The 10,170-nt window shown below is 38.2% G+C and overlaps 1 pseudogene; it reads right to left on the bottom strand.

Annotated features, from left to right (window-relative positions):
• Positions 1 to 990: 990 nt before the first annotated feature.
• LOC120195653 overlaps positions 991 to 10,170 on the bottom strand; it is a 76,803-nt pseudogene continuing 67,623 nt past the window's right edge.

Genomic DNA, 10,170 nt, shown 5'->3' with positions numbered 1-10,170 from the left:
AACTAATTATAAAAGGGCACATTTGTGTGAAGCATCCTTTCATCATTTGAGCTACTTCTCATGGGTTTGAGCTGTAGTTGAGCTGGCCATAGATGAAGGACATGTGTATAAGTCTTAGGGCAGCTCCTTGTGAAAAGGCACTTCTCGGAATGTCAACTCTTCACGAAAAGGTACGAATCCATAAAATTCAACCTAGACCATATTTATAGTGCTCTGTGTGGTGAAGATGATGGTACAACTCTCTAGCTGAAAAGACGTCTCTAGCTAGCTCAAAAGTCCAGCTCAAGTGAGCTCTGAGCTCAGGGCCAGCTGGCAACTTTGTCCCAAAATATCCTTGAGCTGTCCCAGAGTTGTCCTAGTCAAGTTCCTTTAGCTTATTGACTCCAATGCTAGCTTTAAGTCAGCTCCCATCATGTGGCCGAACATGTACCTACAAAATAAAGTATTTATAAGCTAAGTAATATAAGATATAATCATGTAAATATATGGTTCATAATAATAACTTCATACATTCATAATATCATGAACATAACTATAAATATAATGTATGTAAGCTATTATCATAACTATGGTATAAAGAAAGATTAAGTTAAAGAAAATCCCCCTTTGATTATTGAGAAAGGTTGGAGATGCAAGTCCATTTTTTACGCTGAATTGGATCACATCATCCCCCCTTCTTTAAAGTGATTTGTCCTTAAATTGAAGGGTGGTTTCTCTTCATTGTTCCTCCATTCCATAGTTGTTGTTTCGTCAGAAATTGGGATCCCTTCAATAGGCTCTTGAGTGAGATATGTCCTTTTGCTTTGAATGTTTAGGTCCCTTGATTTCCCAGAAGTGGTGTCTCTTAATACTCCAATAGGCATGATCATTGAATCCTCATGGGTCACGTCCATTGGTTCTTCCAAAGACACGTTCTTTGAATGAAAAATGGTGTCCTTTTGTTGTTCGATGGACACGTCATTTGAATAAAAAATTCTGTCCTTTTGTTGCTCAATGGATACGTCTTTTGGATTCCCAAAGGTAACGTCTCCTAAACCTTCCTTTTGGAAAATGGCGTCTCTTTGTACATCCTGCAAGTCAAAGAAACAATATGCATGTTCAAAGTTAGAATAATCATCTTCAACCTTGCATTCTGTCAATAGAAATTCTCGAATCAAGCACTTTGAAGAATAAACACTTGTTCTCGGATCAATTTCCTCCATAGTTGTTGCATTTCCTTTCCTTATAGCCTCAACACTTTGCTTCATTTTGGCTTGATCATTCTGGACTTGTTTAGGCGTTACAGGAGTAAGGATAATCTTCTTCCCTTTATGGTTGAACGAGTATTAATTGGTAAAGCAATCATGAATAGTTATTTTGTCATATTGCCACGGCCTTCCAAGAAGTAGATGACTAGCGTGTATAGGGACAACATTACACATAACCTTATCTTTGTATTTTCCAATGGAAAAAGGAACTAACACCTGTTTGCTAACGTTGAGTTTTCCTCGTTCATTGAGGCACTGCAACTTATATGGATTTGGGTGCTTCATTGTTTTCAAACCAAGCATTTCCACCATTATGGTACTGGCCACGCTAGTACAACTTCCACCATCTATAATAACAAAACATACCTTTTCATTCACATGGCATCGGGTATGGAAAATGTTCTCTCGCTGTGCATTGTCTTCTATGACTTGAAGATTCAAACTTCTTTTAATTACCAAAGCTTCTTCTTGATCAATGGGATCTGCAAGAGTTATTTCTTCATTGACTTCAATGGGTGCCTCTTCTTCTTCTTCAGGTTTAGATTCTATTTCACCATTTCCAAGTAAAAGTATGGTGTTTCGGTTAGGGCATTATGTAGATACGTTGCCCCTCCCAAGACATTTAAAACATCTAATGTCTCTTGAACGTTCAGTAGTTTGCTTTCCTCGGTTGGGGTATTTATTTACTTGCTGATTCTTTGAAGATTCGGCTCGATCATTGATAGAAGGAGTTGGCTTATTGATGTTGTTTGGACCCCATTTGGATGATGTGGGCGCAATATTACAAGATGTATGTCTCCCCTTTAGTTGCTTTTCAATTTTCATTTCCATTTGCACCATTTCATCTATTTCGATGTAATGATACAACTCCAAGGTGTTGGCAATTTCAGGATTAAGTCCAGTAAGGAATCTCACCATAGTTGCTTCACGATCCTCCTCAATGTTGACTCAGATCATTGCCACTTCCATTTCTTTGTAGTAGTCCTCCACACTCCTCTGGCTTTGTTTAAGATTCTGTAACTTTTGAAACAAGTCTCGGTGATAGTGAACAGGAATAAATCATTTATGCATAATACCTTTCATTTCATGCCAAGTTGAGACTGGTCTTTCTCCATTCCTTCTTCGGTTAAGGGTAAGTTGATCCCACCATATTAAAGCATAGTCTATGAACTTCATGGTGGTTGCAATCTTACTTTCTTCATCTCAAAATAGTTGTGGCAACTAAAAATGTGTTCCACTTTACTTTCCTATTCAAGGTAGGATTCAGGATCAGTCTTTCCTTGGAATTGATGAATTTTGGTCTTGATATTGTTCAAATTGTCATCAACAATGGCACGTCTAGGGCTTGGAATGCTGCTTGTTCTCCATCGTCTAAATTTTCTTGAACATCTTCTTCTGGAGGTGGTGATTGTTATTGTCTTCCATGGGCTCCATTATTACGTACTGGTGGTAGATCTTGGCATTGATCTATCTTTTCATGAAGAGCATCGAACTCTTCACGAAACATTCTCATCATTTCGCCAATGAGTGCCTGTATTTGTAAGTTTGGTGTTCATGCATTTTCTTCGGGGCTTTGAGACATGGTTAGTTCAATAAAAACAAATTAAAACCTTACCAACACACTCACATAACCTCACTTGATCACTCCAAAGAAAATTTCAGATTGCACTCCACTCACACTCGTGTTTACACTCGGGGATATATTCGTGGCTTTTTTCTTGATCCCCCTTTTGATCTCACCCTCTCTTATGCCTTTTTCCTCTCGATTCTCTCTTGTGGGTCCTTTTTAAGAACTAATTCATGATTGAGCAAGTCTATTTAGTTTGTGCGTAGGCTTAAAAAAATGGTTATGGTATAGAAATGATTATGGTAGAGATAGGATATAAAATGTTAAGAAAATGGTAATAAAATAAGAAAAGATGAAAGAATAAAGAAATGAAATAGTAAGAAAGTGAAGATAACTCACAACTCAAGTTGCAATACTTACTATCTTCCTTGATGTAAGGCACTTATACCTTAACAATTTGATTATGGATCTAGGAAGGAAGCAAACAACTTGCACAAGTGAATGGCTCAAAAAGAGAGGGTGAAGGGTGGTAGACGTATGGTGAATAGGTGGGCTGTTTAAAATGAGAGATGGAAGCAGAAGATGGTTGATAAGGCTATGGTTATGGCTTATGAAACAAAAGGATGGTAGTGAGGATATTATCTTGAAGAAGTTTCAAAGAAGAACCAATGCTATAGAGAGCAAAGACCCAGACTTTATATTGCTTCTTCAAGGGGTGATATTAAGTACTTTGACCCACTAGTTATATGAACTAGGAACCAGAAGTATCAAGGTAAAAAAGGGGTTGACACCACAAGTATAAAATACTTGATAAGTCGATAAAAATCACTAGGACTTAAGGAAGAGAATAATCTCACTTATATTAATCAAAAGGTCTGAATAAAAATGAAAGTCTATTTATAGTTTTTGAAGGGACTTGGCCGAATAGGTACATGTTGGTTCGGCCAGCCCTTGTACCTTCCTAAAATGACATGATTTTTAATGAAAAAACAATACTTTAGTGAAAATACATGCTCTTGGCCGAATGGTTATGTGTTGATTCGGCCCTAAGGATGATTTGAATGCATTTGGAAGTTATTTGGGCATCAAAATGAAGAGGAAAGAGTCTTTGGCCGAATAGGAAGCATCCCTTGGTGTTTTGGCACCAATTTGATGTCACATGGAGTGTACATGCTTGAATGATGCACATGGCAGCCTACATGAATGCACATGGGTCTTCTTGCTATGCTTTGATGAGGTTGCAACCATAGGATGATGTCTTGAAGTCCATGGAATGAAGATAGGCAACAATAAGGCGTGAATTAGCTTCCAACGTGTATCTAGATGACATGGGATCCATTGGGCATCCTAGAGATGAACTAGCTTCAAGGTAAGTTAGATGAGTGTCTTGGTAGATAACTAGGTGAGTTATAGCTTGATGAACTCAAGCTAGTTAGCTTTGGTCTTCTCAGCTCCTCAGCTACTCTCCCAGCTACTTCCAGCTACCTCTAGTCCACTTTTCAGTAATTTGGTCCAAAGCTCTCCTCCAGCTAAGTTCAGCTAGATGCTAGCTCCTCCAGATAAGTTGAAGCTCCTTATGATGTAAGGTACTTGTACCTTTTTCAAATGATTGTGGATCTAGGAAGGAAGCAAAACAACCAGCAAAGTGAATGGCTCAAAATAGAATGGTTAAGGGTGGTAGACGTATGGGTGAATTGGTAGGCTATTTAAATAATGAGTAATGGAAGCAGAAGATGGTTGATAAGGCTATGGTTATGGTAATGAAATAAAAGGATGGTTGTGAGGATAGTATCTTGAAGAAATCTCAAAGAAGAACCAATGCTATATAGAGCAAAGACCCAATCTTTATATTGTTTCTTCAAGGGATGGTGTTAAGTACTTTGACCCACTAGTTATATGAACTAGGAACCAGAAGTATCAAGATGAAAGGAAGGGGTTGACGCCACAAGTATAAAATACTTGATAAGTCGATAAAAAGTCACCAGGACTTAAGAAGAGAATAATCTCACTTTAATTGAATAAAAAGGTGTCCTACAAATGATGGAATGTTTTCCTATTTATAGGAAATGGAGAGACATGACCGAATAAATACAAGATGATTCGGCCAGCCTATGTATCTCCCTATAAAGACATAATTTAAATGCTAAAAGAGAGGATGGTTCGGCCCTAGATGGAGGGAAATGATCCTTGGCCGAATAGTTCTTGTGTCTCCTCAAGTTGGCGCCAATTTGGATGGAAGATGATGCTTGGCCGAATAGGGAGAGGGCTCTTCATCTTGGCGCCTAAATGAGCTCACATGCAAGGCACATGGGGGCTGGTCATATGCACGGCACATGGGTGTTCTAGGAAGCCTTGTGGTGCACCCATGTGCATTGGATGATGGCTGGTCATGTGCTTCTTCTTAGGCGTGCATGTGTCTCCTCCAAGCTAGCTTTGAGTGTTGAGCTAGCTAGCAAGCATGGGGCTATTTGTGAATGATCTTCCTAGCTGAGTCCTTTTGAGCTCCATAACAGCATGTTCAGCTACATTCAGCTACCTTTGTTATCACTTTTAGCAACTCAGCTTCAAATAGTCCAACTAGCTAAGTTTAGCTAGCCTGAAGCTTCTCCAGCTGAATCGAGCTTCCCTTAGCATTCCATGAGCTGCCTTGTACTTTGTGAGCTGTTTGTGAGCTATATATGACGTCCAAATCATTCACCAAGCTACCTCAACGTGCATCACACTCCATTGTACCTATATGTGCAAGGAAACAAGGTAAGTTCATGATATTGAGCTAAAACGAGCTAAATACCTTGCTGCCATGTTTGTTTATGGTAATGTGAGCTAAGTATGATGGTCAAGAGCTAAGTACATCATCTCATAATATGTGTAAGATAATGTATAAAGCCTAAGAGTTAACATGAATGCAAATAAACTAATGAAATGCATTATAAGTATGCTGCCTTGATGTATATATAATCATGCTTAATATGATAATAAAACTATCCTAACATGCTTAACATATTAAAATAACAATGTGTAATATGAATTCATACTAAGTTACTTAACTAATATTCTTATCATAAAATGTATTATAATAGCATATATTATAAAGCTAATAATAAGTAAATTCAATATAAAGATGTTCAAAAGTACTCCCTTTGTAGATGAAAACGTGCTGATATCATCCCCCCCTTCTTTAGGGCGATTTGTCCTCAAATCGAGTTCATTCTGTCCTTGCATAGCTTCACGCCTCTTTGCTAATAGAAAGTATTCTTTGAACGTTTGTGTTCTTCCATTAGGTACCTTTTCGTAAGATTACCTTTTAGGTCTTTCTTTGGAATATGATTTACCAACAGATACCTTTTGGGAATGATCTTTATCTAAGGATATCCCTTTTGGAAGTGACCTTTTACGTGATTGGTCCTGAAAAGTGAGAAGAGAAAAGGTTTCATATGAAGGGTTACTTACCTTTTGAAGTTTAAACCCATTGGTGAAGAGTTGCGACTTTAAGTCCCAAACATCACCATTGTTCGTAGAAGACCCTTCATTTTCAGCATTGAACCATCATGTTTCTCTATGAAGAAGTTTGGTTTCTTGTTTTGTTCCTCTTCATTCTTTGTTGGGGTTTTGTCTTTGCGCCATGCTTGTACACTCTTTCTCATATGCAACTGATCTTGTTGCACTTCTTTGGGCGTTAAAGGCATCAAGGTCACCTTGCGTCCATCATGCTTAAAAGTGTATTGATTGTGAAAACAATCATGAATAGCCCTTTTATCATACTGCCATGGTCTCCCAAGTAAAATGTGGCTAGCATGCATAGGGACAATGTCACAAAGCACCTCGTCCTTGTACCTACCAACTGAAAAAGGAATTAGAACCTGTTTGGTAACATTTAACTCACCTCCTTCATTGAGCCATTGGAGTTTATACGAAGTGGGATGCTTTGACGTTGCTAATCCAAGTTTTTCAACCATAAGAGTGCTGGCTACGTTTGTGCAACTTCCTCCATCGATGATCATTATGCAAACCTTATCCTTGACATGGCACCTTGTATGAAAGATATTGTTTCTTTGAATATCCTCTTGGGATGTTTGTGATTGTAGGCACCTCTTTGAAACAAGCATTTCACCATGATCTGCATTTTCATCCGTTTCTTCGTCTTGTATTATTTCAGGTTCCTCGTCAAAAATAGGCTCATCAGAATCTGATACAATATCTCCATTGTCAAGTACCATCATGGCATTTCGGTTGGGACATTGACTAGCAACATGTCCTTTTCCGAAACACTTGAAACATTTGATGTCTCTTGATCTCTCGAAAGTGCTGGTTTGCTTTTCTTTACCCTTGCTAGATTCGCCCATTTGTGCAGATTTGGGTATCTCTGCGCGATCCTTTGGTTGGATTGGAGTTTGTTTCCGGAAGGTAATAGGTTCTTGCTTCCATTTGGTGGCCGAATTTGGACTGCTCCTAGTGTAGGATTTCCTTTTGAGTTGTCTTTCAATTTTCATGGCCACATGCACCATCTCTTCAATTTCTACTTAATGCTGAAGTTCAACAAGGTTAGCAATATCAATATTTAGACCAGATAAGAACCTTGCCATTGTTGCTTCCCTATCTTCATCCACATTGGCTCGGATCATGGCAATCTCCATCTCCTTGAAATAATCTTCAACGTTCTTGCTTCCTTGTTTCAGATTTTGTAACTTATGATAGAGATCTCGGTGATAGTGATTAGGAACAAACCTTTTTCTCATAAGGGCCTTCATTTCTTCCCAAGTTGTGATGGGGCGTTCACCATTTTGTCTTCTTGAACTCACCAACTGATCCCACCAAACTAAGGCATAGTCAACGAATTCCATAGCAGCAAGTCTAACCTTCTTTTGCTCCGTATAGTTTTGGCATTCAAAAATGTGTTCAATTTTGATTACCCAATCAAGATAGGCTTCTGGATCAGTTCGTCCTTGAAATGGAGGAATAGTCACTTTAATGTTGCTGAAGTTGTCATTTTGATTTCGATGAACATCTCTCCTTGCTACTGATGTTACTTCAGCCTCTTCCTCTTCTAAGTCTTCTTCCATTCTAGGGCGATTTACTCTCTGATTGCCTAGAGATACTTCTAATTGATCCAGACGATCTTGCAAAGGCTCCAATTCTAATTTCAGCAATCTTGCCATTTCACGCATAATTAGGGGATTCTCTTTCTGGGGATCGTCCTGAACTCCGAGACATGGTTAATAAATAAGAAAAGAATAAGATGTGTAAAAGACCTTACCAGAATATACTCTCACAAAGCCTCACGAGTCACTCCAAGAAAACTTGATGTCACTCAATCCGCTCGTGTTTGCACTCTAGGACTTTAATGGCTTTTACTTGTCCTCTTCTGATCTCACACACGCTCCAGCCTTTTTCCCTCAATTCTCTTGTCTCAAGTTCTAATGAACTTTTACTCAAGAGTATATCGAGTAATTTCACTTGTTTGGCGTCGGCTGCAAATGGTTAGTAGGAATGGAAAGCAAATATAATTGAAAAGGTGGCTTAGAATTTAGAAAGAAGAGAATGAAAGGGTTACTTACACAAGTCACTTCATAACCTTCTATCACCACAATCAATTTTAAAGGCTTACTTGAAAATGCTTGGTGATGAGAATTGTTGATGAGTGCTTCCAACTTTTCTTTCTTTTCTTTGTTTTTTTTTTCTTCTTTTTGAGTGCTTTGACTTTTGAGTCCTTCAATTTTCTTTGCTGATTTTTTTTTCTTTTTCTTTGACTTTGCACTTCACTTTTGCACTTCTTTTTGTATTTTTCTTTTTGTTGTTGTTGCACGTTACTTCTTCCACCAAAGCTCTGATTACCGCTTGATGTATGGTACTTGTACCTTTTTCAAATGATTGTGGATCTAGGAAGGAAGCAAAACAACCTGCAAAGTGAATGGCTCAAAAATAGAATGGTTAAGGGTGGTAGATGTATGGGTGAATTGGTAGGCTATTTAAATAATGAGTAATGGAAGCGGAAGATGGTTGATAAGGCTATGGTTATGGTAATGAAATAAAAGGATGGTTGTGAGGATAATATCTTGAAGAAATCTCAAAGAAGAACCAATGCTATATAGAGAAGAGACCCAATCTTTATATTGTTTCTTCAAGGGATGGTGTTAAGTACTTTGACCCACTAGTTATATGAACTAGGAACCAGAAGTATCAAGATGAAAGGAAGGGGTTGACGCCACAAGTATAAAATACTTGATAAGTCGATAAAAAGTCACCAGGACTTAAGAAGAGAATAATCTCACTTTAATTGAATAAAAAGGTGTCCTACAAATGATGGAATGTTTTCCTATTTATAGGAAATGGAGAGACATGGCCGAATAAATACAAGATGATTCGGCCAGCCTATGTATCTCCCTATAAAGACATAATTTAAATGCTAAAAGAGAGGATGGTTCGGCCCTAGATGGAGGGAAATGATCCTTGGCCAAATAGTTCTTGTGTCTCCTCAAGTTGGCGCCAATTTGGATGGAAGATGATGCTTGGCCGAATAGGGAGAGGGCTCTTCATCTTGGCGCCTAAATGAGTTCACATGCAAGGCACATGGGGGCTGGTCATATGCACGGCACATGGGTGTTCTAGGAAGCCTTGTGGTGCACCCATGTGCATTGGATGATGGCTGGTCATGTGCTTCTTCTTAGGCGTGCATGTGTCTCCTCCAAGCTAGCTTTGAGTGTTGAGCTAGCTAGCAAGCATGGGGCTGTTTGTGAATGATCTTCCTAGCTGAGTCCTTTTGAGCTCCATAACAGCATGTTCAGCTACATTCAGCTACCTTTGTTATCACTTTTAGCAACTCAGCTTCAAATAGTCCAACTAGCTAAGTTTAGCTAGCCTGAAGCTTCTCCAGCTGAATTGAGCTTCCCTTAGCATTCCATGAGATGCCTTGTACTTTGTGAGCTGTTTGTGAGCTATATATGACATCCAAATCATTCACCAAGCTACCTCAACGTGCATCACACTCCATTGTACCTATATGTGCAAGGAAACAAGGTAAGTTCATGATATTGAGCTAAAACGAGCTAAATACCTTGCTGCCATGTTTGTTTATGGTAATGTGAGCTAAGTATGATGGTCAAGAGCTAAGTACATCATCTCATAATATGTGTAAGATAATGTATAAAGCCTAAGAGTTAACATGAATGCAAATAAACTAATGAAATGCATTATAAGTATGCTGCCTTGATGTATATATAATAATCATGCTTAATATGATAATAAAACTATCCTAACATGCTTAACATATTAAAATAACAATGTGTAATATGAATTCATACTAAGTTACTTAACTAATATTCTTATCATAAAATGTATTATAATAGCATATATTATAAA

The sequence above is a fragment of the Hibiscus syriacus genome, unplaced genomic scaffold (assembly GCF_006381635.1).
Source record: "Hibiscus syriacus cultivar Baekdansim isolate YM2019G1 unplaced genomic scaffold, ASM638163v2 tig00117017_pilon, whole genome shotgun sequence".
NCBI classification, from domain to species: domain Eukaryota; kingdom Viridiplantae; phylum Streptophyta; class Magnoliopsida; order Malvales; family Malvaceae; genus Hibiscus; species Hibiscus syriacus.
The sequence above is the reverse complement of the archived record's forward strand: the minus strand, read 5'-3'. Positions and strand labels throughout refer to the sequence as shown.